General features: G+C 48.8%; 1 protein-coding gene across 3 annotated transcripts in view; it reads left to right on the top strand.

Moving 5' to 3' along the window:
* The first annotated feature begins 311 nt into the window (after nt 1-311).
* GRIN2B (glutamate ionotropic receptor NMDA type subunit 2B) overlaps nt 312-27495 on the top strand; it is a 422513-nt gene continuing 395329 nt past the window's right edge. For 2 of the 3 annotated variants that reach the window (XM_067008755.1, XM_067008756.1), the window contains exons 1-2: nt 312-552; nt 1534-1979. The gene's annotated coding sequence lies outside the window, so the exon portion shown is untranslated. Of the gene's footprint in view, nt 553-1289; nt 1980-27495 lie in introns of those variants that run through there. The other variant, XM_059081259.2, reaches the window with a different exon arrangement.

Genomic DNA, 27495 nt, shown 5'->3' with positions numbered 1-27495 from the left:
TAGGGGTGTGTGTGTGGGGGGGCACGTTTTTGAGTGTGAGACCCAAATCCAGACCAGGCAGCCTGTGATCTCCCGCCCTGCCCCCGTACCCGGTGATTAATCCCCCCATTTTCTTACTCTCCCCTCCTCACCCTCCTCCTCTTCCTCTCCCGCCGCCGCGCGGTTGACTTGCCCCCGCCCGCTTCCCCTCCCCCGGCTTCCATCATCACCAGCTGGAATCTGGGCGCCTGCCTCTCCACCCCCCCACCTTTTTGGAGAAAGGCAGGTCCCCCACCCCCTTTGAAAAACCACTTCCTTCGGCTTCTTCACCTCTAGGAAATCTCGGGGCTTTGCTCTATCGAAAGTGCTCGGCTGGCTGATTTCTGAGCACCACCCTCCAGAAGTGCTGGAGTCCGGATGCATTTTCCTTTGCTTTGCAAAGAAGAGTCGTGAAGTTCAAAACCCTCCGAGACGGATTATTAATCCTGCTTTGCAGGAAAGGAAAACCCTCCATCCTCGGCCATCGGCCACCCCTCTCCGGAGACCCTGCTATCGCCCAGGCTCTCCGAGCCGGTACGTAAATATTCGCCTTGGAGTCTCTTGTCTCAGTTTTTTCTGTCAACCAAGGGGAAATGGGGGTGTCAGGAAGATAAAGGGTCGAAGCAGTGGAGCCGTTAACCAGCCTGGCATTAAGTAAAGCTCTTAAAGCCTGCAGAGCCCGGCACTTGTTCATGTGGACGTGGCTTTTTAAAAAAGGTTTTTCAGGGTGAAGGGATAGGGCACTCTCTGGTCTTTTTTTGGGGGAGGTTAGTCCCCTTACCGAGCAGAGAGGCTGGGCATCGGTGCCCCGGGCCGGAGCCACGCGCCGCGACCATCCGTCCAATCGACACGTTTCAGGTGAAGCCCCGTGAGCTGCACAGCAGCGCGGCGGCGGCGGCGGCGTGAGTGTGCGCGGGGGTGAGTGTGAGTGCGCGCGCGGGGGCGCGTGCGTGTGTGCGCGCGTGTCAGTGTGCCCCTTCCAGGGAATGCCCAGTGTGCACCCGGTGCACAATCAGAACCCATTCAGCGCGAGCCCGGGGTGGGAGGAGGCGCTGCTGTTGGAGACGATGGGGAGAGCGCGACAGACATGTCAGCAGCACTGCGGATGGGGCTGGGGGCCGCACTTGCTGGCGAGTTAAGTCGGGGTTGTGTTTCTGCGTGTGAGTGAGTGTGTGTTGCTACGTGGAGCCGCTTCTCCCTCCCTTCCTCCCTGCTTCCCACTTCGCTCCCTCCTTCCCTCCCTCCCTCCCTCCCTCCCTCTCTCCTCCTCCATTCAGGTTGGCTTTCCCACCTCGCATCCATGCCTGTCCCAGGAATGGTATAGCCAGACCTTTTCTGAATTATTTATAGACCGGTGCCAGCTGTTTGCAATTCCTCTCGTGTGCACTCTGTGGGAAATGCAGGGTTTCCTCCCCCTCTTCCTTAAAACGAATTGATCTCTTTTTCGGAATACATTTTTCTCACCCTCTGGGAGACACTCGAATCAAACCTTGACCGCCTCTTTTTCCCCCTTAGGAAGGGGACGCTTTGGGAATGACCATGCTCCACGGAGGGACAGAGCCGGCCCCCAGCTTCTCTACACAGAGCCTCCTCCACTGAAGCTCCAAAAATCAAAAACCATAATTGCCAGAAGAATCATTAAAAAAAATAATAGTCCAGCCACTAACCTCACATGCAAACGGAATAATCACTCTGGATTCTGCATTGTGAGCTGCTCTCCATACCCTGAATTACCTTTGAAGTCCATCTTTCTTTTTTTTTCTTTTTTCGTTGAATTTGCATCTCTTCAAGACACAAGATTAAAACAAAATTCACGCTAAATTGGATTTTAAATGACCTTCCTTGTATTTATCCTTCGTCCTTCTCATGTGGATATGCGAGCGAGAAGACACGCCTGGATATACCCAACATGCCCACTCCCTTAATCTGTCCATCTAGAGGTTTGGCTTCTACAAACCAAGGTAGGGCAAATTCGATTTCATTTTCTTCTCACCTGGGGCAGGGATTCCTTGTTTACCTCTCTCTTCAAGTCCCTCAAGTGGATTTTTTTGGAGGGAGAAAAGGTAACAAGATATTCAAATAATGCTGTTTGGGGAAAAAGGCTTGTTACAAAGGGGGAAATCTCCCCCGTTATTTCTTTTCCTTCCTCATCTAACAGGTTTTGGGTTTTTTGGAGGCAGTGGGGGTGGATGTATGTAGGGACAGATGTTGGATGGCATAAGGGTTGGGAGACCTGTGTGATTTTCGAGTTAAGTAGCCATTTATTCACCCCAAGCTAAATCTCTGATTTTTTTAATGGGAATCGAGAAAGCTTTTTCTTTTTTTCAGGCTGGTTTTTCCCCTTTGCCACTTCCATGTCTCTCTAGCTCCTGTCTCTACCTTCCTAGGTATCCTTCTCATGCCTTTTAAAAAATGAAATAATGAATGAGATTACTGTGGCTATTGCCCCGAAGTCCACTTGCTGTCTAAATGCTGACCCTGGGCCCAGAGATCCCGGGAGGCCTACTGCAGAGGGACAGGTCTAGGTGGGGAATCGGGCTGGCCTCAGAACACCTGGAATTGGAGGATGCTGCAGGTTAAGAGGACTTAAATCTTAAGCTTGGAAAGAAGGAATTCTGTCAGTATTCTGCTTTTTAATTTGTGTTTTTTTGTGTGCTATTCTATTTGAGCTATACATTTCTCCTTCTGTCTGCACATCTATTTATACCCACACATCCTCCGAGCAAACTGTTACTTCCCCACTCTTGCAAAATGGCTATCTTGCAGAGTTCTAAAATGCTGTGTGTGTGGCAGGGGTGCAGAATTCGACACGTGAGTCTTTGTGTTAAACAAAGAGATGTGCCGTTTGCCTGTGTTAGCCTTGGACCCTCCAAAGAGAATTAATACTTACATTTTTCTCCCTCTCAGCAAATTCTACAGCAGGTGCAGTGTGGCTAGGTGGTATATTCATGCACTTGAAACGAGAAATAGCAGGAGAAATGGAAAAGACTTAGCTGATGGCTCTTCAGCTAGTTGCTCATGCAGTCCAAGACAACTCCGAGGAAATCGGGTCGCCCACGGGCTGCAGGGCCAGGTGGTGGCCCTGCAGCCACCTTGTCCACTGACTGTATGTCCCCAAACTCCGAAGGCACCCAAGGGCAGGAGTCAGGTTGAGATCAAGATCTTCAAAACAATGTGGCAGAATCACTAGCACCAATAATCTTCCTGAAAGTATTCTCCCCCTAAATCTTTTTTTTCCAGTATTTTTTATAAGACTTTGAAACAGTCCAAAATACCAAAGGTGTATTGGGGAAGACGTTGCAGTTCCTTGTCACTCAACATCCTGGTAGAAGAGAGTTCTTCATTGTCCAGAAAGGATGGATAGCATCCAGTTCACTACTCCCCTCCCCCACGTTTGATCCTCTTGAGCGTTTCTTGCTTCAGCGCTCATCTGTAACCACGCTGGCGTCCGAGTGGCGGGTTGGGACCCCACTTTGAGCCGTGCTCGCCATGTCTACAGATAGCTGAGGTGATCCAGTGTGTGCTCACCTGAGACACCTGAGCTCGGTTCCCATCTGATTCTACTCCTTCAAGTGGGAGGGCGAACTCTGAATTTTACTTAAAAATAGAGCGGAGGTGTGGGTGGAGAAAGCGGCTCCTTGCGCCATGATTCCATAGGTAGGATGAGCAAAGGTGAGGTGCGTCTCCAGGGGCATTGCCCCGTTTGCATTCCTGGGGCCACGACAGTGCTCTACACCAGTCATCATGTTGATTGGTGACGAGGTTGCCAGGAGGCCTTTCGACAGAGTCTCAGCCCCGTTTGCCTTGAATGCTAATGGGGTGAAGCCAGGTTCCAGGCCATTGTTAGTTGGCTCTAAGACTGGGCAAAGGACAAGACATTGAAAGGGGAGGAAGAGGACTGGGCGGCGGGAAAGCCACAAAGAGGAAAGAATGGACTCCATCCAGAAAAGTGCTGGTTGGGATTCAAGGAGGAATGGCCACAGGTGGCCTGTGTCTTTCCACATCCAGAGCCGTTTTGGAGACCCTGGGAGGTGGCGGCCGCCCCGTCCTCGTGAGTGGACGCCATGAGGCTGTGACTCAGTGGTGCTCTGGGCAGCCTCAGGGCCATTGTTCTCTCCCCTTTTTTTCCCTCACAGCATCAAGAGCTGACCGGGTTCTATTTAGTCTTCTCCCCTCCTGCCACCCCCCTGATGGTGTGGGCTACATGGCAGAGAAATGTGGCTGTGGTGGGAGGAAGAGCCCATTTAATTTCAATCGAGGTGCCTCCATGATGTGCAATTAAGAAAAGAAAAATTAATAGGAAATAAAGACTTCCCAGGAAAGCACGGTGGAAGATGTTAGGTTGGTGATTTCAAGAGAAGCTGAACAACATGGTGTCTTCTGTGCCTGTGTTTCAGGTGTAGTGAAGCATGATGGATCTGTGAACACAGGATGATATGGCAGCTTAGAGACAGATGCTGAAAGTAAGGAGAGGAGCAGGGTGTGCCCCGGGGTGTCTAGTGCCTTCTCTCCACTGGTTCCATCCCTGGGCAGCCTGTCTATCTGAAGAGCCTTGTTTTGCCGCTGTAAATGTATACTATATCGGGGTGGGGGGGTAGATAGAGGTAAAGAGAGTAAGTAAGAAGGCAAAATGACAGAAAAGGAGGAGGAAGAGAAAAAATTCCTCTAGTCACTACTTTGCACACCCAGTGCCTTTCCTTTAGGCTGAGAGGAAAGAGAGACTTCCTCTGGTGAGGGGATGAACAGCAGGTACCTTGATTTTGTATTCCTGCTTCACTTGCAGAAGCATGGCTTCAGAACCTTGACGGTCCCCCTTGACCTTCGAGTCCACACATCCAGCCTTGTGTGGGGAGGGGCGGTGGGTACCTGGGAGGTGGACACGTGCACTCAAATTGGTTGGTGGGATGAATGGAGAAACAGTCCTTGGCCACATCATCGTCACCTTGTAAAACCTTCTCCCGTTACCTCCGTGAACACGAGGAATCCAGGATGCAGGGCTCTTTTTTTTTTTTTTTCTTTTCTCCTATTTTCTTGTTCAAGAATATGAAAATGGAGGCGACACAGCCACTAGTACTGACAGGCTAAAGCAGAAATTTAGTTAATATTTATAGACTATGAACTAGAGAAGGAGGCGGGGGGAAAGGACAGGTTATGTGCAAAGAAACCAGAGCAAAAAAGCAGCCTACAGGAGCCAGGTGGAACTCATCATTCTAAAGGTTGGGAAACTATTGTTCAGAAGGATGACCTTGACCTTCTCTCCGTAGTGATGGAGAGTATGAAACAGCTTATCTCGAGTAACTTGTTGGGGTCAGGAGTGGATAAACTCCTTTTCTTCACTGCTGTTCTGCACCCTCCTTAAGAATTCTAGAAATTTCTTCCTTTCAGTGAACTACCTTTGCAGTCTCTGCTCTGCACGGTGTCCTGGTCTCGTCTCTCTCTGTAAATAAATACGGATCCAAAGAGTTATTGGTCTAATGAATTGTTCACATTTATTAAAGTGCATCTCTTTGCAACCACAAGAAGACGTCTCCAGGGAGAGTAGATTAGTGGTTGAATTGATACTATCTTTCAGAAGGATGCAGAAAATAGAACAGAATGTGCAGGAACAGGCGAAACTCAGAGGAGATGGGCTTCTGCCATGCACCTGTGGCTGTTAATGGTATGTCTACGGATGAATGAATGGAGAGAAGTGAAATATTGATTAGTGAAAGATGCTATTTGTTGCTTGTTCTGGTGGGTTCAGGAATAGTTTGCAGTTAGGTTGTTAGATGAGTTCAAGAATATGAGAGCCCTGGGGCACTTTTGAAAGCATCTCCTCTGGACTTCTCATTTAATAGTTGAAGAAACTGAGACCCAGGGAGATTAAGTGACTTGGTTAAGGTTGGGGCAGTTGCTTAGTGCCAAGTACCACACCATTGAATAGAGTGAGACGTGGAGGTTATTTGTGGATTTCAGACGTCTACATCAGTGCTTCTCAAACTTTATTGTAAATAGGAATCACCTGGGGACCTAGTTAAAATGTCCATTCTGAATCGCCAGGTCTGGGGTGGTACCCGAGATCCCGCATTTCTAACAATGTCCCAGGTGATGCCAAAGTTAACTGGACCACGCATCATGCGTCTACGTCATTCCTGAACCTAATTCTATATCATGGTTAACATTGGCAGCTCCACGTATATTTCTGCTTTGAGGACTTCCAGCATTTCTGCTTTGCTCTTAAAAATAGAAAAGACAAATTAGAAAGGGACCTTTGCATTTAAGTTCACCTGTGTCCTTTCTTCCCTCACTCTTCCACCCACATATATCGTTTGCCTCTTCCCCTTCCATCCTCTGTGGCTTCTAAATGTTGGTCCCTCTCATAACTGCTTCTTCTCCCTCTTTTTATGAACTCCTGCTTCTGTGTTTCTTAATTAGTATCTCTTGGTCTCTTCTCTTTCACTTTGTCTCTTCTTTTAGCTTTATTTATTTTTATGACTTCTGTTCTCCTCAATTATTCAACAGACACTTGTTAAGGACCAATATTTGTCAAACACTGAGTTATGAAAAAGAATTAGCTCTGGTCCTTACCTTCCAGTAACTCCTGATTTAATGGGGGAGACATGTAAAGAGACCACCATATCCTTAGGGAAGAGCTGTAAGAGAGAGCAGCCCGGGAGAAGGAGGTGGGCTTCACGGAATGGTTGACATTCAAACTACATCTTGAAAAATAATTAGGAGTTTTATAGAAGAGGGAGAGGATGGTCATCTTAGGAGGACGGAGAGGCAAGTGGTGTGAAGGGGCAAGCCTCCTGCCCTTCCTCGCCTCCCTTAGCTTGGGGAGAAGGTCAACACAGGAATGTGCTGGTTCACCGATTAGGAATCTCAGATTCCATATGACGAGGCCAGAGGATGAAGTCAGGGTCTTGCTGAAAGAAGAGGGAAGGAGGCTCTCATTGCTGCTTTAGTGGTTCTACAGTTAATGAACGCTAGCCCTGTTTATTAGGCTTGCCTCTGGAAGGAGCAAATGATACAATTTTCATTTGAGGCCACTGGCTTGCAACTCACTTTGCTGATGGCCATTATAAAGAAAGGGACAGCTGTTAGTCGGTTTGTAGTCAAGGAGAGAGCTGGATCCTAGCCCAGGCCAAGCTGCTGGGAATGAAGGCCCAGCCTAGCCCCATGTGTTTCTAGAGCAGGGAGGCAGAGAGATGCCATGCCATCCGGACACTAGCTGCTTTCTTTGATGGCGAAGGGGAGTGTTGGAAGAAAAGGGGCATAGTTACTCAACCAGGGCATTCACAAAACGCTTTGGTAGCCTTATGAGATGGCCTCTTGTTTCAGAAGTATTCTTCATGGGGATGCCCAAGTGTAGAGATGCTAGGAAGACACCTTTAGCCACCCCTTCATTAACCTGTAGCAGGGGTGCCTAAGGGGAGATGGATTGGAAATGAATGTTCCTCTAAATTTTATCCTTCTACCCGTTTTCCCCCACTTTCACCATTTCTCTGTATATGGTGGTCTGTATTCACTTCATTAGCAAAAGGAACCTAAGCTTGGCCTGAAGACTTTTTAAGCGCCCACCTGCATGTAAAGAGAGTATGCTGAGTCTGAAGGTGCGTGGATGAGCAGGTGCCATCACTGGGTGGTGGGACATTCATTTCAAGGTGACTTAAGGGACAGAACGGTGGAGGCATAGTGACAAGGCTGTGCTTAGAGGGATGGGGAGGGGGCGAGGAGGAGGCCAGACCTGAGGAAGTGGCAGGCCTGGGAGGAAAGAGAGGGCCAGGCTTTCGCCCTGCTGGGGTCCGGCCTTTTAAGGGGGAGGGGGGCCGGTGTTTGTCATCTGTCGTGGAGAGCTTCTTAGATCAGGAGAGTTTAAGGTTTCGAGGTTAACTCACTGGACTCCTAACAGCCAAACTGTGCTTCGCACAACGCCATCCTCTGTGGCTTTGCTCATTGCCTCATTCAAACTGTAAATTTCCATCTTTGGAAAGAAATGTCAAGTCTGAATTTCTTATGAATCTTTGTGTAGACCCTCTCAGGGCTTCAGCTGGTTAGAATTTCTTAGGAAGTCAGGTCTTGTTCCTTTTGGAGAGGGCGGGACTTCAAAACAATGGCTGGATGAAAGCTGCATTGTTCAGGGAGGGGAGAAGAGAGGCTTGGGAGAAACCTGAAGCTTAGCTGATGTCTTTACTCCTTTTCCCAAAGCCCACTGTACTCTGCGAGAATGCCCAGATGTTCTGGATCAATCCTCCCACCTTCAAGGGGTCTTAGTCTGGTCACTGGTAGCTGGTGTCTTTGGATTAGAGATCAGCATTTCTTGTGTGCATCCAGATACACGCACACCCACCACCACTAGGCTTGTGTGCGTAGGGGCACGTTTGTGCAGGGACTTGCCTACCCAACACTAGTCAAAAATAATCTTAAATACAGTAAATGTGTCTGTGCATTTAGGTAAGTAATGTGTGTGTGTGTGTGAGGAAGACCTGGGATAATAAGAATATTAATGCTGGACTTCCCTGGTGGCGCAGTGGTTAAGAATCCGCCTGCCAATGCAGGGGACACGGGTTCGTGCCCCGGTCCGGGAGGATCCCGCGTGCCGCGGAGCGGCTGAGCCCGTGGGCCATGGCCGCTGAGCCTGCGTGTCCGGAGCCTGCGCTCCGCAACGGGAGAGGCCACAGCAGTGAGAGAGAGGTCCACGTAACGCAAAAAAAAAAAAAAAAAATCCGCCTGCCAATGCAGGGGACACGGGTCTGAGCCCTGGTCCGGGAAGATCCCACATGCTGCGGAGCAACTAAGGCCGTGCGCCACCACTTCTGAGCCCGTGAGCCACAGCTACTGAAGCACGCACGCCTAGAGCCCGTGCTCCGCAATGAGAGAAGCCCGCGCACCGCAGCGAAGAGTAGCCCCCCGCTCGCCGCAACTAGAGAAAGCCCGCGCGCAGCAACGAAGACCCAACGCAGCCATAAATGAATAAAATTTAAAAAAAAAGAATATTAATGCTGACAGCACTTGGAGATTTTCTGTCTTCCACAACCACCATTTTGAAGCTGTGAACATAGGTCTAAGGTTGGCCACGTGGTCGAAAGTCGTGTACACGTGGCAGAGCCATGTCCACTGAATCTCTTTTCAGTACTTTCCCCTCCATTGCCCTGCCCCACTCGTCCCTTTGGGATGCCTGACCCCTAAGTCAAGCCAGTGGTGAGTGTTGGCTCATCCCCACATCTTCTGAGCCCAGGGTATCGCATAGTCCCTGGATGTGCAACGGGTCTTTAAAATGTTAAGCTTCCCCAGGGTATCCGGTAGCTGCCTGCATGATGGTGGGGGAGGTGGTGGTCTTGGGAGTTGGAAGCTCCTTTTTGGTTCTGCTTGTGTTATTTCACTTTGGGACCATGGTTTAAGCCATGGCCACTGGCTGTTGATTTCCTCATTTATGGAACAGCAAGACAGGCTGAAGCAGTGCTTCTTAACCCCAGGTCAATAAATGACTCAATCACCTGCAGAGCTTCGGCAAAAATAAATACAGACAACTAAATAGCAACATCCCGTGGACGTGGAATGTCCATGCCCAGGCCGTACCCCAAACGGTCAAATTAAAATCTTTCAGGGAGACAGTCAGGCAGTGGTCGTTTAAAAACGTTTCCCCGGGATTCTCACGTGCGGCCATATTTGGAAGCCACTGGGCAAGATGATTGACGAGGCCCCTGTTAGCTCACAACGTCGTGCAGCCCTAGCATTTGCGCATTTGAGACTGAGACCCTATCGCTGTTAAACTGTCCCGTGAGTAGCATGAGGGTCCCTGAGTCAGAGGTCAAAAGAAGTGGTTGGAATAGGAGGGGATTTAGCGTACGGAGGGCACACCAGTGGGGGAACTGGCGTGCAGTTAAGAGCAGAGCGCCGTTCACCTTGCTCCTGAGCGCTCTCGCCAGTGACACAGGCTGGGCTGGAGAGTTAGGGAAGTCGGGGCTGCTTTCCCAGACACCCTTGAAACAGGTGTGGCTGGGAAGTAGGGCGAGCGGCCCTTGGTTCCGCTAACGGCCTCTGTTCCACTTAGTGTGTATTGAGGGTGCCCCATTTCTTGTTTTGGAGAGGAAGCCTCATTTCACTCCTTTGTAACACTGTAAATGTAGGAAAACTATTAATAAACGGGGCTGGCTAAGCAGACCCTGATTGACTGGTGAGGGGTGTGAATGGTGCAATTATCTTAGTGCCAGTTGGGATCCACCAGCCCTGGTCTCCTCCCTCTCAGCGCCTGAAATCGAGTATGAAAGGCATGAAGAGGAGGAAGAGGGTGGAGGCATTAAGCTTCGTTCTTCTGTGGCTGTTACTTTAATCACTGACTATTAGGCTGGCTGGGTGAATCATTTGCTCACCTTCCTTTCTGACCCCCTCCCTTCCCCCATTTAAAAATAAACGTGAACCCAAATGTACAGAGAGGAGGGGAAAAAAAGCAGATTTATGGATCTGTGTTTCTTTAGAAAGACAAACCATAAGAAAGTAAGAATACTAGTTCTGCTGTGGACGTGTGCAAGCTTGTGAGTGTGCTTTGGAGTCACGGTGGAGTTTGGTGGGATATGCGAGAGGGTGAGCCGCTGAAACCTAAGCTGTGTACTCACCGGTCTGCATTTCCACATATCTATTGGCTGGCCCAATGGAAGCAAAACATCCAAATCACTGAGCTACTGCAGCCTCTCCCCTTGCATTTCTCACCATGCAGACCACGCATTCCATGGGGCCAGAATTGATGTCTTCAGGGTTTGTGGCTCTCCTTTTGATCACCTTGTTAGAAACTCCAGAATTGTTTCTGGGCTTAATGGGAAGGAGAACACATTTCAGTCCTGTTCTGGTTCTGTTTACGCCTGTATCCCGGTTTTTCCTTCGGCTCACAGAGGGAGAGAGACTGTAGAAGAAATCTGACCCTGACCAAATACAGGTGCTCAGATTTGGAAGGTCTTTCTGGTAGGAACATGCTGACTCCTTGGCTTTTTGGAGAAAAAACTACTGGATGGGTTTTCACAGAGCCTCCGTATAGAAGAAAAATCACTTCCGTTTGTTGATTAATTTGTCAGTTTTCCATGAGAACATTTTTGCTGCTTTATGTCACCTTATGTCCTCTGTGCTTAGCAGAGTACTCTCTGCACACGGGCACTGCTCAGAAATGCTGGTTGCCGATACAGACGACACTCGGAAATGAAGGTGCACTGAGGATGAAGTTGACATATTTATACCTTTTCTGTTACCATTTCCTTGCCACACAAGCACCTCTTGATGCTTCGGGCGAACTTTAGTAAAGCTGTGTGGCTGAGAGTGTCTTTAGTGCTAGCTACAGGCCGACAGTGAAAATATACCCATTTCTTAGCGCCTCACTTCTCTTGAGCTTCATTTTACGTTGTGTTCAGTGAGGGTATTTCTTCCAAAAGCTCTCACTCATCACTTACCATGCTTTCCCCCTTCCCTTCAAATTCCACGTGAATACTGTCCATCCCTCAAGGTCCATCTCAAAAACTGTCCCCTCCACCAAGTCCTGCTTGATCCTCCCAGCTAGACATAAGTCCTCCCAAGTCATCTGTTCACGTGCTGGTTTTATTTTCCCTCTGTTTGTAGCACCTTTCTCCTGCTGGCTTTTGGGGCAAATCCCTAGGAGGGGGGTTTTTCATCTCATGTCCCCCAGTTGCCTTCACTGTTCTGGGCTTTCTATAATAAATAGGATAATGGTTACTCACCTTCTCCTTTTTATTCTGTATCTCTTCACAGAGATGCTTTGATTTCAAGATAAAATTCAGAGTTGAAAATTACGTATGGTCTTTCCACCACCATAGCAGGGCATCTCATTTATTGATAAATCTGTGTTTATATACCTCAGTTTGCGTAACCTCGGTTAGAGGTTAGGGAAGGGTGTGAGAAGGTCCTGGCATTAGGTAGCCACAAATTGTAGATCATTTTGGAGATAACTGGTGGAATGAAAATACTAAGCATTATGGCTGTTAGTTTAAATATAATAATTATCTAAAAGGAATCGCCTCATTTTTGCTTAAGACAATTTCAATTTTCTGTTGAGATTGGGCCTTGAATCGGCAATAGATATGCATGGTTCCATTATATATGTGTGTATCATATTCTGGGTTACATTAACATATGTTATCTCATTCAGTCTTTACCAGAAGGCTGACATTATTTTGTTTCTCAGATGAACAGAGCGAGGGTTCGAGAGGACAACAGCACATGGTGTAAGCAGCAAGCCAGGAATACAGCTTAGGCGCTCTGGTTCTAACCCCCGGCTCTTTAAATTCTACAGAGCCGCCTCCATGTTAAAGGAGGTGTGAGGGGTTATGTGTAGAGGACCCGGGAAACAGCACGTACTCTGAAAGTTCAGCTAAAGTGACTTCCTTCTAGCTCCCTTCTCTTTAGGCTTTGCTCTTGGCAAAAGGCAAAGTTGTTTTCAAGTGGAAAAACGCATCCTATAAAATAGCCAGTTTCTGGACCGTAATTTAATTTAGTGAGGACAGAAGGTGAGAAAGCCAGGGCATTGGCAGTCAGCATCTCTTTGATTTCACATGATGTTTAAGGCTTGGGCACCATCTTCTTAGCCTGTGCCTGCCGTCCTGTAAATAAATATACTTCACCTCCAACTTGAAGACTCTACTTCCTTTAAGAGGAAGCAGTCCTCTCCTCACTTAATCTTGGACATTTTGATGATTACCCATTTTCTCTTACCTATTTCTTTCTCAAACCCATGTGTAAACTACCACTTTGAGTGGAGCCTAATGGTTAAAGTAAGAGAGTGGTGGTCAAGAATCCTGCTTCACAGTTGTGTTTTTATTAGTAAGGGAACCCGCTGGGAACTCGTTTCGTTTCAAATATCTGCATTAACTATTGACTCAGAGGGCAGGTGTGGGTTTGTTTGTTTGTTTGTTTGTTTAGTAAAATAAACATACAAGACAAAGGTTCAATTTCCTATATCTTTATTTTTCTATTTAAGAAAAGAGGTTGTGTCTTGGTGCCACAGGGAGTTCTGGTACCTTAGCTTTATCACATGCATATTGTAAAACTACTTTTCAGTAATTTGAAGCAAAGTGGTGTTGAGGGAGGAACACTGGCCGAGGGGCCGGGAAGGCAGCTCCTATCTCAGCGCCAGGTCAGCGCTGTGGGCGCTGAGCGACTTGGGCAAGTTACCCGACCTCGCTGAACTTGCGTCCTCCGCTGTAAAATGAGGTCTTTAGGGGGAGACGGTGGCTGTGTTGCGGGTCAAATGAGGAAACGTCAAGAACCCCCTCAAACCGTGAGTTCCATGCGGGCACGTACGGGGTCGTTGTTAATAACTCCATCCTGCTCAGCATAGCAGCTTTGCAGCGGCCTCCAGCGCCGTCCACGCGCTCCCCGCGGGCAGGAGAAGAGGGGGGCGTCTGATTGGGGTGGGAGCAGGCAGCCGAGGCCCCGGCGTTCCGAATGCAGAGCAGCGCCAGGCACTGAGACCTGTGGTTTTTAATCTTTGGTCTCTGTCTCCTCCTTGGGTTCTCTTTCACAGTATTTATCTAGACAACTAGACAAATGCTTGTAAGAAAGGAGAGCAAGACTAATCTTTCTAGCTTTATGTGTAGAAGTATTTTTTTCCGGGCTTATCTTTTCCCGTTACACGGTCCGAGAAGAGGAGAGGTGCAGATGGCGACGCAAGCGGAGAAGGCTAATGCGAAAGGCGGTCTCACGCTCCCGGCCTTTGCTCGGGCCTCTCGCTCTGCGTGCGGTGCCCTCCCCACCGTCGCCCACCTGCCTCTCTCCTACTCCGCCTTCAAGATTGTGCTCCAGGTCTTCCTGGTCCCCCCAGGCTGGAATCACTGCTCTCTTCCTGCTCCCATGGTGCCCTGGTTTGAAATGACTCTTGCTGTGTCTCCATCCCATCCATCGCACGGTGCGAATTTCTCAAGGGCAGAAAGCACCTCTCCCCGCTACCCTGTGTGCGCCCAGCAGAGTGCTGGCAGGGGGTGGGCACACACCAGATACCTGGTGGCGTGGCGTGAGCACCTGCAAGCTCTGTGTTCAGCGCTTCCGTGCATGAATGAATCTGACGGTCCAGCCTCCTCGGAGGTATGAATACTCATCACCTCCATTTTATGGGTGAGGATACTGAGGCCACGGAGAAGCTAAAACTCGCGTAGCTCAAGTGGCAGAGCCAGGATTTGAACCCAGCCGTCTGGCTGGAGCTCACTCATGCTCTTAAGCTTTATGCTCCACAGCTTTGTCGTAAATTTTTATGGCTGACTTGAGCGGCCAGACACTTAGAAGAAACATATTGTGTGTCCGGTTCTCCGTACTAAGGATGGTGGAGCCAAGAGAAGAGCGTGCACAGCAGCATTTGCAGGGTGCGTAGGACCATGCTCCCGAAGGGCTCCTGAGATATAGGACCCACCCAGGACCAGCTTCCAGAAAAGCCTGGGGATGTGTTAGTGCCATCACTGTTGAGTTTTGCCGTGCGTGGAGTGGGGTGTACTTCTCTACTCCTTGCTGTCGTCCCCTTTTGGTTCCTTAAGGTTTCCTGGCCACCGTCTCTGCCAGTGGCACTCCAGGGGTCCCTGGAGGCCTGCTGGACTGCACTCCCCCCCTCATCCTTTCTTACCGCAGTCTAACGTGGTGGCAGGTCCAGAAAACAGCGGTTGAAAACAAGCACTCCGGAGTCAGACAGCCAACGTTTCTGTTCAGCTCCTTTAGTTTACTGGGCAGATGCTTCACTTCTCTGTACCCCCACATTCCTTACGTAGAAGGTGACGTAGTCATAATTCTGGCCTTTCAGTCATTGTGAGAATTGAGTGAGTTATTTCACTTTGAACAGCACGTGTCACAGAGTAAGCATTCAATAAGTAGTAACTACTATGACGGCCCCTGGGCCCAACCGGGTCAGAGCCAGTTTGGTGGTGAGGGTGTCATGCATAGCTGTCCCATGTATGGGGCAGTCGTTTGTGGCTTAGGCCCCTCCAGATCAAGACTGGCATTGACTTCTTTGAATATCTCATCATATCATAGATGGCAAGAGAAGAAAGTATGGCCAAGAGCTGACATGTTCCTAGAGTATTGAGAGAATGTGAATTCTAAGTACACACACACACACACACACACACACACAATGCAGAAGATACCCACAGATAAGCACCAGTTGACCAAGGATTTAAAGTGATCTTTGGGCAGGATATTTGACTGTGAACTGATCAAAGAGAGGAAAAAATGAAAAGCTGTAAGGAAACCTGCACACGAACAAACAAAATTTGAGCAAGAAAGGGAAGTTCTCAGTGAAAGAAGGGAACAGAGGCCAAGACAAACCAAGTTGTTTCTAATAGTAACAATCACTTACATTTCTGGAACGCTGTATAGTTTACCGAGGGCTTTCTCATATGTTTTTTTCCCCAACACATTTTTTGATAGTCCCAGTGTAGGAGGAGTTCTGGGCAGGAACTCTTATCCCCATTTTACAGATGAAGAAATTGAGGCACAAAGTGCTCTGGTGATTATACAAAAGTGTATAGTCGAGAAGAAGAAAAGAGATGGGACTCCACCTCAGCTTTTCTGAATCCTAAGTCCAGAGCTCTTTCTTCTTTGCCTCTGCCTTGAGAGAGCCGCGGAGAGATGCTTGTCACCTTGGTTGAGGATGCCTGGCGGAAACCTGATTGGAGAAACAGAATTTACTCTAAGAAGAAGAATGACTTTGGTGGGCAGGTGCGCCTATTTAGAAAAAGTGAAGGTTGTGAAACCTGGAAAAGTCAGGTCAACCTATTATGCAAAAGATAGAAGAATTGGGGACAAGGGAATTATCATTTTACTTCTTCCTATTTTTCTTTACTTTATAAAATTTCCACAATAAAGTGAATTGTCATATTCAGAAAAGACGAGGTAGGAAATTAAAAACTGAGAATTTTAATTGTAGCAGGAATCAGATAAAGGTAAAGGGGTAAAAGTCATCACCATAAGGGCGAGAGGTATATCCTTGCTAGGATATAGTTGGGAACTGGTTCCTCACGTACAATTTGTGTGTACGTGTGTGTGGGGGCGTGTATAATCTGGATTCTAGCATGGGTTAGGGAACACAAAACCGAGTTAAAATTGGGGGGGGATTTTGAAACATTAATTAAGAAGAGTATAGTAAGTAACCCCCAGGTCTTAAAGACTGATTCTAAGCTGCCTCTAACAAGGAAGTGGACACTGCAGGGCAAAGCCTGCCATTTGAGAAAATCACAGAGGACTGGAAAGACATCTGAGGGCCAGCTCCTAACCTTTTAAAAAAAGAGATGATGGCTGGAAATTACAAACTCATAAGCATAAATGTTACATTGGAAAAAATATTGAACCTAACAGTCAGTTCCCAACACCTTGAAGTAACCATCAAAATGGCTTTTTAAAAGAGCAAAGCCTATTAGAGCTGTGGTTTTCTGAGAAGGATGGGCCTCCTGGCAGGCTGTAGGAGACTGATATATGTAATTAAGAAAAAGTAATGAAAGCTTTAGATTTGACTTCCCCAGAGATTCTACCTTTTAAACAGAAGAATGGGGTGAGTTGCATAGGCGGTGCTCAAAAAGGAGTGATGGACAGTGGCTGCCGGCTCTGGCGATGCCCTGGAAGTGTGATGGCCTCTCACCTGGAGGGACTTGAACTCAGCCTGTGTTCCGTCCTCGACAAGGCGGGGACAGTGAAGTGCTCTGCCTGCCTCTCGGGGGCTGTGCTCACGGCCGAGGGCTGGGGAGGTGTTCCTCCAGGGTTGGCTCTGCAGCTGTGGTGTCCGGAACAGCCCCCCTTACAGCCTCCGCAGGCCCTGCTGCCACCCCGCTTCATCTTTGTCACCACCCCTCCCAGTCCTGGTCCACACGTGCGCGTGACCGGCGGTTCCTAAAATGTGTGCTCCGGGCCCTCTCCCTAGAAAAACCCACTTTCATGCAAACTCCCACTCAGAGGATTAGGATGGGAGCCGTGGACGCCAGGTTCAGAACCCTTGTCTAGACCCCGTGTCCAGGGCGCACACCCTGGCAAGTATTGCTTCACTTACTTGTCTCCGGAAGCGGGCGGGGTGTGGGGAAGAATTCCTTGAGGCCCCAACTCCCATGTTCTCCCGGGATCAACCAGCCTCATGGGTTCATGTACAGAATGTTTATGAAGGCTTGAGATCACGTGCAGGGCTCCGGGCTCCCTTTGCCGTGGAATCAGGCATCATGCCCGTGTCTCTGAGAGCCCACAAGCCAGGAGCTGAGACTTGAGCTGAGCCAGCCAGCACGGCCGCTTGGGAGTGGGGGGACTCGAGTGCTTCGGAAGCGGTGGATGCGATTCAGATGAGATGGACGTAAAGGAAGACTAGCTTTAATACTCGGGCTACTACCTCCGCCCTCGCCCAGTCTACCTCAGCTGACTCCTTGACTCCTGTCTAAGGCCCTGAGGACAGTTTCTAGCCAGAGATGAATTCTCCTTTGGGACCCCAGAGTGAGGACTTCTTAAGATTTCTGAGAGGATCCCCCTCCCCTCGCAATAGAAGGGACAGTCAGTGGAGATAACCTTTTCGGATTCCCTCCTTACCCTTCCCTCCCGATGGGCTCTTTGTATCTTCTACTGGGTGTCAGGCGGCAGTGCCTTTCCAAGATGCCTTGAGGCCAGCATCTTTAGGATTTCTAGGCTGGAACTGCTGTGGTTTATAAACCAAAGCCAACCCGGAGTTTGAATAGGGCCTCTGGAGGGAAAGACCGAAGAAGCCCCATTAGCTCTGCCCAGATCAGCAGCCCACGGGAATCAAAGGGCCAGGTCCTTGTCATCGAAGGGACTTGGGTTCAGAATCCTGAATTTGCAGCTTGCCATCTAGTGATGTTGGATAAGGCCCTTTATTTTTTGGCCCTGGGCTTCCGGAACTCTTGTGTGAAGTGCAGGTTACGTGAAGGTTAGATGAGGCAAAGTATATGAAGTGCCTGGAACTTAGCTCCCTCACCTCTGCCGTCCACACCCTAGGAACAGTGCCTGGGGGTTCTCGGTAGGGCAGGAAAGAGAAGAAGTGATGCTCCTTGCTGGCCTTCTCCATTGTCTGTTTCTCCCACACAGATGCCTACCCCCACCTATTCCTCAGCAATGCTCCACCCTGGCTGTAGCACACACAGGAGGGACGGTGTAGAAGCTGGGTGTGTTTGTGTCTGTGTAACGAGGGAGACAGAGTGAACTAACTGTGTGACACCCAGTGGCCCGGGATGCCCTCGGGGAGTGGGGAGCGCTTCTAAATCGGTCCTGAAGTGAGGTGGTTCCGGGGGGGCAATCCGGAGAGACCTGGGGCGGGGATCCTTGCATTATTTGAGACAACGGCAGCAGCCAGCAGAGAGGGAGAGAGACAGAAAAGAGAGTGATGGAAGGAAAAAGAGGAAAGTGCCATATCCAGGACCCCAACTTCAGTCAAGTTCTTTGGCTTCTCTTCTCCTTTGTGTGTCGAGGAGGAAAAATACAGGGAGGGGGAGAAAGTGGGAGAGGGAGGGAGGAAAGGAAAGAGCCCTAAGGAGGTTTCCCCTTCCCAGACCCTGGGGACGGGACTTGTGCAAACAGAATGCAGGTCTGACTGTAGTCCCCGGAGAGGGGGGCACCCACCGCCCTCCCCGCTTCCCAGCCCAGCCGATGACAAGGATGGAGTCATCCACAGTTTTGGCAGACTTCCGGGGAGAACCTGAGAGCGACAACCGCTCTCCACCCTGGGAAGTTCTGTCTGGACTCCGGGGAGTTTTTGAGACTTCTCGGTGGAGGTCAGCCAGCCTGCCCGCGGGCCGGGCCCTCCGGGGCTTCCTTGGGTGTCACGGCCATGGCGATGGGCCAACCTGCTGTCCAGCAGACAAGTGCCGGCTGCAACCTGCTCCGCGTACATCTCTGTCCTAGTGCTGCCCCTAAATGGTGGCAAACAGACATTTTGGGAAGGAATTCAGCATTATGAGTTCACAGAATGTCAAGCATTCGGACGGCAAATAGAAATCAATTTGGCCTTTTTCTTGGTTTTCGGTAATTTGAGCCGTGGTGCCTGCCAGTAACACAGGCAATTCAGGGTTAATTTTCTACAAAGTGAATGCCGTGTGTGGAAATCTGAGTTCAGCGCCTGCGGGCTGGTGGCTTATTGGTCTTTGTGAAACCCTCCCGTTTCCATGGGAGAAGGGATGGATATGTTTAAGGCACTGGGTCCTAGTCTCCTTTGGTACTGGAGTCAGGGCCGGGGATGACGTGGGTGTGGAGGCAAGGACCCCCTCCCTGTGCTGCCGCCCGGTTCCTCGGGGCCGCTGGGCTGCAGCCCAGATGCAGCTGGAGGACAAAGCTGCTGCCAGGGAAAGCCGTGCGCCCTACTGCTCTCTGTGTGCAAGAGCCAGCCCGGTGCACGTGTGTGTGCGTGTGCGCGTGCGTGTAAGACAGACACAGGCAGAGACAGAGGACGGAGAGAAGATGAGAATATGAATGAAAAATCATTCCTTCGCAGGGTACAAGGAGCCTTAGAGAATGTTCCCTGGGGCACCGATTCTGATTTCCTACTCAGGCACCAGGTGGTTCTAAGGTACAGCCGGGCTGGAGAACTGCTCTTCCGGACCCGCCTCCCTGGTTCCTCTCGCACGCCTGCTCCTTTGTCTCGTGTGTGCAGGGTGCCGCTTCCCCTCCTACAGTGCTGCTTGCAGCACCTACTCTAGGGGATCCAGTGCCCGGTTTCTGGAAACTCCTGGCCATTCTTGCCTGCCAGTCCAGTGGACCCATGTTTCTAGAAGGACGTGGTGGCTTGATTAAATAAATGCTCTTAACCCTGTAATTTTATGCACACAGCTCTTCATGCTGTGGAAATAACTGTTCTTAGATTTGTTATCGTAAGTGGATTGTTCAGATTGCCCAGAGGGAAAGAACTTTCTCTGATTTTAATAGAACAAGTGTTTGTTGAGCTCTTCACTTAAAATAGTCCATGTTTTTGCTTTTTCTTCCTCTTTCTACCATATTTCAAAATATACACTAAAGAAACTTTGAAATATGTTGGATTCACGGGTTCTTACACATTTCCATGGCGCGTCAACCCCTTACCAGCTGAGATGCCTCCTCCACTTCGTCTGCATTGCACCTCCATCCAGATCTCCAGCAACGTTCCATCCCTAAACTGTCGTGTCTTTCTCACCCACTCCCCCAAAGACCTCGATTCGCCCTCTTTGTGACCTTCAAGCTTTGCCTCCTCCATTTCACTTTGATCTGACTTGCCATTGTGGAACCCTTGTTGCTCCCCTCCCCTCCCTACTCTACCACCGAGGTTTCATCACTCTCTATTTTAATTTCTCCATCAACTTGCAGTCGTATCTGCTTTTTCTGTTCTGTCACTGATGCTAGTGAGGGTGGATGAAAAAGTCCCAGAATTGACCTCACCCATCATGCTCAGGGCCCCTCCTTCCAAAACACCGTCATCACTGAAAGATGGGGTGACCAGCCTTTGTCTTCGAGCCCCAGAATCACATCCTTGCCTTGTCCTGAAAACATCACCTCCCTGAGCATTCGCCCCAAGCCCCTACTCACAGCTGATGGTCTCCTGACACTGGGCTGAAAAAGTCAACACTCTCTGATGTACCTGTCCCCAGTCCTCTTTTCAACACAGACAGTCATGTCTATATTTTGTTTGTGGGAAACTGCAGAGGGGCCTCTGTTCCATCTTTCACAACTTCAACAGGCTTCATTTCTGGCCCAGTCCATCTTTTCATTAGGAGTTTTGCTGTCATGCTCAAGGCTCCTGCTCTCCTGAAATCACAAAAATCTGTCTTCCCACTTCTTCACTGCTGCTTTCAATGTGGTTGCCCTAAATCTTTAATTTATCCAAAGTAAAATTCATTTTCCCCTCAACCCAGCTCCTCTTTCTGAGGTCCCCATTTCTTTCTCCCGGAGCCTCAGGCCTGGCATTTCAGGGAGCTTGTGCGTCTCCCTTATACCCTCTCTTCAACCCTGATGGACTCTATGGAATCTGTCTTCAAAGTGCTTTCGCGTATGATTCCTCCTTTCCACAAAAAAAGCAGTCAAGCCTTGGGGTACACATCAGGCGCCTTGGAGCCAAACTGCCTGACTGGGACTTCCCTGGCGGTCTAGTGGTTAAGGCTCCGCGCTTCCACTGCGGCGGGCGCCGGTTTGATCCCTGGTTGGGGAACTAGGATCCCACGTGCCACGCGGCCAAAAAACCAGACAAACTGCCTGACATTGCCGGTTCCTAGCGGTGGAACCTTTGAAAAATTGCGTAACCTCTCTGAGTCTCCGTTTCCTTACTTATATAATGGGGGTAATGATAGTATAGCTGCGTCAAAATGTTTTGGCCTTAAATCAATAAATACCTGTGAAGTACTTAAAACAGTGCCTGGGACACCGCGTGCGTTCGACAAATAAATGTTAGATGTTACTATGACGTCACATCAGTGGTTCTCGATCAGGGACTCTGCAGCCTCTCGGGGGCCACTGGGCCGCGTCTGGAGCCAGTTTTGAATTTCACAACTGGGAGAGGGAGAGGCTACTGTCACTTAGTGGGTGGAGGCCCCGGATGCTGCTAAACGTCCTGTAGTGCACAGGACACACCAATCCAGAAACAACGATCCAGCCCTGATGTCAGTAGCGTCGCGGGTGAGGGACACCGGTCTGCATCTTGGCTCCAGGCTCCGCCACCATTTTCTCAAATCTACTGTCCGTTCCTGTTTTATTTCTCAAGGCTCAAGTCTTTGGAAGACTCATTCTATCACCTGGCTTCAGTGGCAAACTGATTCTGGTGGTTCTGCAGTCTCCATGTCCAGCACCCTAATTCTGTCTCCAGTGGTTTTTCAGAAAAATCTCCCCTGGCCCATCCTCCCAATATTGGAAAATGTTCAAGGAGAAACATTAAAAAAAAAATTTTATTGGAGTATAGTTGGTTTACAATGTTGTGTTAGTTTCAGGTGTACAGCAAAGTGAATCAGTTATACATTTACATCTGTCCACTCTGTTTTAGATTCTGTTCCCATATAGGGCATCTCAGAGTTTGAATAGAGTTCCCTGTGCTATACAGTAGTAGGTCCTTGTTAGTTCTCTACTTTATATATAGTAGTGTGTATATGTCAACCCCAATTTATCCCATCCCACCTTTCCCCCTTGGTAACCATGTTTGTCTTCTACATCTGTGACTCTATTTCTGTCTTGTAGATAAGTTCATTTGTACTCTTTCTTTAGATTCCACATATAAACGATATCATATGATATTTGTCTTTCTCTGACTTAGTATTCCAGCATCCTGATTCTGTCACCAGTGGTTTTTCAGAAAAATCTCCCCTGGCCCATCCTCCCAATATCGGAAAGAGTTCAAGGAGAAACATAGCTTTAAGCAAGACCCAGTGCTCCTGTCCCTTCTCCATTCAAATGGCCACCCTCTCCCAGCAGCCCCCGTTGCCAGTGGCACTCCATCCTGGCACTGGCTCCCCCTGGCCGTCTCTCCCAAAGACCCCCGCTCCAGCCCCCCGCCACCTTCTACCAGTCCTCCCTCTGCACTGTTTCCTTTCATCCTCATTTCCATTTCCATGGCTACTGTCTAGCGCAGGACTCTGGCTGGCTTCCCCACCTCCCGTCCTCGCCTCCATCCTCCACGCAGCTGCTGGAATTGTCTTCATTAGACACTGTTTTCCTCTGCTCAAGGGTCCACAGTGGCTCTCCATTACCCCTTATTAGCAAAAGGAAATTCCCCACGAAGCCCGTTACAGCCTGACTTCCCTGTCGCTTGGGGTGCCCATTCCAGCGGCCACCAGCCTTTGTCGCTGGGCGCTCACCTGTCTGAGCCCCTCCTGTCCTGTCGCTGCACCTTGGCGTGTTATAATTTCCCTCCGTGGAAAGCCTTCTTCTCTCCTTTTTGCCCAGTCAGGTCCAACACCTCTTTCGAAAGCTGGCTCAATTTTGAACTCCCCAAGGAACCTTCCCGAATAACCCACCAGAGTCTCCTTGTCCTATTACTCCAGATCTCATTTGGGTCTTAAGTACTTACTAGATTTGGCCTATGTTAATGTACACCTGCTGGTGTGTATCAAGAATCCCTAAGTACTTTGGAAGCTTTTCCAAATGTGCATGTTTCATTCCCCCCACCTTTTTGGGTAGTACCTCTTTTTTTTTTTTTTTAACATCTTTATTGGAGTATAATTGCTTTACAACGGTGTGTGTTGTACCTCTTTTTCTAAAGCTAATTCCCACAGCCCAAATAAAATGCACTAGATATAGCAGGACTTCAGTAAATGATGTCTCTGTAACTGCCTTTTTTTCCCTTCAAAGCCCAGGAGGAACTCCAAGAGCATATTTTATGGGTGACTTTAAAATACCTGCTCTTCTCTTTGTGGTTTTATTGGTTTGGGGAGGAAGAGGAGGAAGAGGAGGAGGAGGAGGAAGAAGGAGAGGGAAATCCGGGTTTGCCAGACACAGGCAACAAAATGGCCCTGCTAGAGAGGCAGCCAGCAGGAGCAAGGATGTGGCTGTGAGAAAAACTCACCAGCGCCACGGCCTGGGCACCTATAGTGGAGGTGCTTCATGGGCACAAGGGGGAGAGGCAGGAATCCTAAAACACTGTGCACTACAGATCTTTTAACTGATGAGGGTAACACCTAGCTCTTGTTTAGCATTTTGCAGCAAACAGCAGGTTTTTTTTCCAGTTTTGTTGAGAGATAATTGACATACATCACGGTGTCAGTTTTAGGTGGATGGTGGTTTGATCTGCATATATTGTGAAATGATCACCACAATAGGTGCAGCTAACCTCCATCTTCTCATATAGATCGAATGAAAAGGAAGTAGAAAGGAATAAGGGAAAAAAAATTCTCTTTGGGATGAGAAGTTTCAGGACTTACTGTCTTAACTTTCTTATATATCATGAAGCGATGTTAGTTTGATTTAGGAGGTAGATGAAAACATTCCATTCATCAGCCGAGGAAACTAAGGGCAGGAGAGACGAGGGACTTGCCCCTGGGCCTCCTGACAGTTGTAAACTCAGGGTTCTCCGCATTGGGCCCGGTGCTTCCTCTTACTCTGTAAGGTAAGGCTTTAGGGCTCACCTATCCAGTTCAGTGCCCTTATTTTAAAGGTCGAGCTGCTGAGTGATTCCCTCATGACAGTGAAGTCCATGATAAGTAAAGCTGGGCCTTGAATTAACTCCCAAGTGGTGCTCTTGTCACTGTATCGCCAACACTACACTTTAGTCCTAATTAAGGTGCCAGTAGGCCTCTTCATGACAACCTGAAGACCAGCACTGTCCGGTAGGACTTTCTGCTGCGATGGAAGTGTCCTGTATCTTTTCTGTCCAGCGCAGTAGCCACTGTGCACACGTGGCAAGTGTGGCTGGAGAATTTAAATGTAAGTGGCCACAGGTGGCCAGTGGCTCCACATTGGACGTCACAGCTCTAGATTCACTATTTCCTTATGCTCGTCAGAGTTAGTAATTTGCCTAATCTGGGGACTTTACCTCACCTGCCTTCCCTTTTTACCTGCTGGGAGGTCCCAGTCAACCATGAGGAACCCAAAGGTGGGAGCTTGCCAGGCACCAGCATTATCAGAGCCTGTAGAAGAGAGAAGAGTGCCCAGAGCTTCCTGCTGTCGGGTGGGAAGTATTTTCAGAGAAAGAACCACCAGTTCCCGGGTCCCCTCCCTCCCAGCAGCCCCAGGCCAGCTCAGCACTCACACCTGGGGGGCCTTGGCCTCTTCCTGAGGGGGTCAGGCCGAGTGGGGCTGGACCGTGTCTCAGCGCTGGCGTGAAGGGGGCTCTGACGTGGCGATGGGGCAGTTCGCCAGCCTCCTCCACGAGGTCCACTGGTTACTAAGGAGATGCAGATGAGTTCACTAGGTGCTTCTGTCTCTAATTTCTACCGAGACACACCTCAGAAGTCCCTTTGGTTGAAGCCTTTCTTTACGTCTCTCCGCCTCTCTCGTGTGTTTGTGTGTGTCAGCGTGTGAATACACATACTTTCTTCCCATATCTTGCATTGCTTTGAAAGTCCTAGTATCTACTGAGGCTGGACCCCCAGAAGAGGCTCCCAGAGGCAGACTTGTTGCTGCCACATCCAGTGGAAGAATCAGAAAATGACACCCTCCCCCCCGCGCCCCGCCCCATTAGAATAGCTAATGAAAGTGATAGGTTGATGGTCTGGCCTGGTGTGACCTGACCCTCTCTTTGCCTGTTTCTTTCCCCTTCCTTGTTCATATATTCTGCTTAACTTGAATTTTAATCTAATTCATTATTTATGCCTACAAGGAAAAAAAAATACTGAACCCTCTTTACCGGATGGGACAGAACGCATTGGGAGCTCTCACCCTCCATAAATGGAATCTGTTTACACGTGGAAATGGAGAGGAGAGGGAGAAAGAACTTTCCTCAGAAACTCAGTCTTTAATTACAGGACCAGAGGGAGGATTCTGAGCTCTGATTTTCTGCGTCCAAGGAAACCATAGCACAAGATAACCTTGACATTAACTGTTTAAGAGACATAGATGCTACTCGTGCAGGTAAAAATGTTTCCTTTTGCGCCTTATTGCCATGGACGCTTATAGGAAAGTGGAAGGTGGTACTTCTGCGGCTCGTGGGCTTTCCGGTGAGCCCTCAGGAGACACTCCAGGTTTTGTCCATGTTGTCACAGCTGGTTGCTGGGCAGACAGATGTGACACCACCCAGGGCATCCCTACGGAATGACGGCGCTGGGTTTCAGACTCTGTGGCATTTCAAACAGAACCAGGGAGGGAGCATTCAGGGCAGCTGTGACCAAGAGTTATTGCCTTGAAAAGAGAATTTTGCAGAATTTTCTCCCAGGAACGTGGATTTTAAGAACAGACCACCTTTGTGACCACCTAGAGGGGTGGGATAGGGAGGGTGGGAGGGAGGGAGACGCAAGAGGGAAGAGATACGGGGGGGGGGGGGGGAGACATATGTATACGTATAGCTGATTCACTTTGTTATAGAGCAGAGACTAACACACCATTGTAAAGCAATTATACTGCAATAAAGATGTTTAAAAAAAAAAAAAGAATGGAACTCAAATTGCCATGAGTTGTCTTTGAAGTCAGAGCTCTAATTGCATCTGCATTCTCCAAAACCTTTCCTGGGTCATTTTTGCCTGCAGACTGAAGCTGTCCTCCCTGTCCCCGCTGGCGCTGCAGGCACCAGGCTTAGGCTTTCACGGGCCGGGCAGCCCCCTGCCCGCAGCACCGCCTTCTCTGTCCTCTGCTCTCATCATTGACAGGCCCTGGACAGACTTCCTTGCCTTTGCTCCAAGGGTTCATCCTCCCAGCCCCCCTACCCCTGGCTTGGTCAGAATTCTCACCCTTCTTCAAGGTCCCAGTGGAATTCCACCTCCCCTAAGAAGCCATCCCGTATCCTGAAGGCGACACTTTCTCCCGTCTGCAGTCTTGTGTATCCCTCTCTGTCCTCTCCATGGCGCTTGTCACTGCCAAGTCTGATTTCAGGTTATTAATATATGTGTCTGACGCCACCACTGGACGGTGGGCCCCTGGACGGCCCGGCTGCCTCTCTTCATCTTCCTGTTCTGCACGGGATCCAGGAAGGTGCATTGCATAAAGTAGGCACATTAAATGGAATTGTTCTTTGTTTCCTAGCTGAATCTATTAGCCGCTTACTTTTAGCTCTTCATTTGCCTTTTATACCTGATTCATTGTTTCTAAGTATTGTGTAATCTATCCAGGCCCGTTGTGGATTCAGGTAAGGGAAGAAAGTGGCCCCCGTGTCTGTGATAAATTCTGCCCAGTTCATCTCAGAATCATTCAGATGCAGAGCTAATTTTAGCTAAGGAGAATAAATACATTTTGCGCCAGTTGGAACTTGTTTCCTGCTCTTTAAAAATCATCAAAGTAAAGTTTCACATTTGCATACAAGCGGCCCTTTGTATCTTAGGGTTCCGCATCCATGGATGCAACCAACTGTGAATGGAAAATACCCGGGAAGAAAAATTCCAGAAAGCTCCAAAAGGCAGAATTTGAATTTGCCGCTCACTGACAACTGCTTACATGGCATTTACATTGTATTTACAACTATTAACATAGCATTTCCTTTGTATTAGGTATTATAAGTAATCTGGAGATGATTTAAAGTAGACAGGAAGATATGCATAGGTTTTATACAAATACCACGTCATTTTATACAAAGGACTTGAGCATCGAGGAACTTTTGGTATCTGCAGCGGCAGGGGGTGGGGGGAGTCCTGGAACCAAACCCTCCTTGGATACCCAGGGATGACTGTACTCTTCAGATAGAACCAGGTTAGCGATTTAGGCAAGATTCTAAGTCTGCTGCAGATGTGTGGTAAGGCTTCAGTTCTCCTTGTTAGCCTTTAAGCATCTTTTTCTTTTAACAAAAAAAAATTTTGTTTCTTTTAATTCTATTGGAGTATAGCTGATATACAATGTTGTGTTAGTTTCAGGTGTACAGCAAAGTGATTCAGTTATACATATACATATATTCATTCTTTTTTAGATTCTTTTCTCATATAGGTTATCACAGAATGTTGAATA

The sequence above is a fragment of the Kogia breviceps genome, chromosome 12 (genome assembly GCF_026419965.1).
Source record: "Kogia breviceps isolate mKogBre1 chromosome 12, mKogBre1 haplotype 1, whole genome shotgun sequence".
NCBI lineage: Eukaryota > Metazoa > Chordata > Mammalia > Artiodactyla > Physeteridae > Kogia > Kogia breviceps.
Note: the sequence above shows the minus strand (reverse complement) of the source record. Positions and strands in the feature narration are given on the sequence as shown.